A 1,528-nucleotide genomic window follows, 5' to 3' on the forward strand; every position below is an offset into this window, starting at 1 on the left:
CGACTCTATTAAAATAATAAACTATTAAATTTCTTAAATAAATATATCAACTCAATTAAGTATTAATAAACTATAACTTTTTTGTATCTTAATGATTGACAAAGGGTGCTTATGGATTGACATGTTTAATCTCCATTCTTTTTTAATGAAACAAATATACATTGTTGCACACATGTTATTGCAATATATGACAATTGAATAATTTTCTCTTACTTTTCTTAATGCCTAATTCACCATAGACACAATGCATAGCAACCCAAACATTAAAATAATTTCATCTTTAATTGATCAAATTAGTAAATTAGTAAATTTATTAATTTCGTTAATTTTAATGAATAATAAATAATTCAAAGGCATGCAGTTTTATCTTTTGGCAATTCACATTTTAAATGAGAAACTGTTTTTTATATGCTTTAATTAAAATTTAGAATTTTCAGATTAAAAAAAAAAAAAGGTTTGATACACTGGGTCAAGCAAAGATAGGAATGGCTTATGCCTATATTTTTTTTCGCTCAAGAAAGACGTTGGAACCATCAAACTCTATGCATAAGTCACTACTAATTCTATGCCTAGACTATCATTGCAAGCAAACAAAATATTAAAGTAATTCCATCTTTTATTAATTAAATTAGTAAATTAATTGTTGAAGTTCATCATAATAAGCAATTGGGAAGAAAGGAATTATAATATAAACAATCATTTTATATACAATATGTTTTAACTTTTATAGCAATTCAATCTTAATATCCTAAATAAAGTAGGCAAAAATCTCAAATTAAACATATTTTTGATGTCTAACATGATAAAGTAAGTTTTAATTTAATATAATTATACACTTAATAAATAAATAATTTAATTATTTTCACGTAAATAAAAGTTATTACATAATAACATTTCTTCGGGAAAAGATTGTATGAAACAGTGACGCCACGTCATTTGTATCCCTTTTCTCCATTTCTTAATTCCATTTAGTTTTTATGAATCATAAAAATTAATTTAAAATCTGCTATCATGAATTCCAAAAGAATTAATCTCTAAAATTTTTAAAACACGGGTAAAAAAAAAAAACCTTAAAATTACTAACACAAAACCAATATTCATCAAATCTAATCTTTTTACTAAAAAAAAATTATATAATTAATTCATTTTGGGATAAAGCTCAAAACAATATATGGATTTTGGTTTAATGTGTAATTTTATACATAAATTTTTTATTTGACTTAATTCTCGCAAATTATTAACACAATTATTGATATAACATTTTTTTTATGTTTATATATTGCATACATAAATAATTATATTTATCCAATATAAAAATAAATTAATATATTTATTTCTTTAAATGTATGCGATTGAATCAAAATTAAACACATTTGAACCACAATCAAAATTTTATATGTATGATTGCACCAAACTAAAGTTCATATATCGAATTATACGTTGTGTCCCTCTTTTAAATAAAAAGAATTTAATAGCTTAAATCATAAATTTAACCGTCTATATACACACAATGCATTAAATATAGCCA

Source organism: Gossypium hirsutum, chromosome D13 (assembly GCF_007990345.1).
Source record: "Gossypium hirsutum isolate 1008001.06 chromosome D13, Gossypium_hirsutum_v2.1, whole genome shotgun sequence".
NCBI lineage: Eukaryota > Viridiplantae > Streptophyta > Magnoliopsida > Malvales > Malvaceae > Gossypium > Gossypium hirsutum.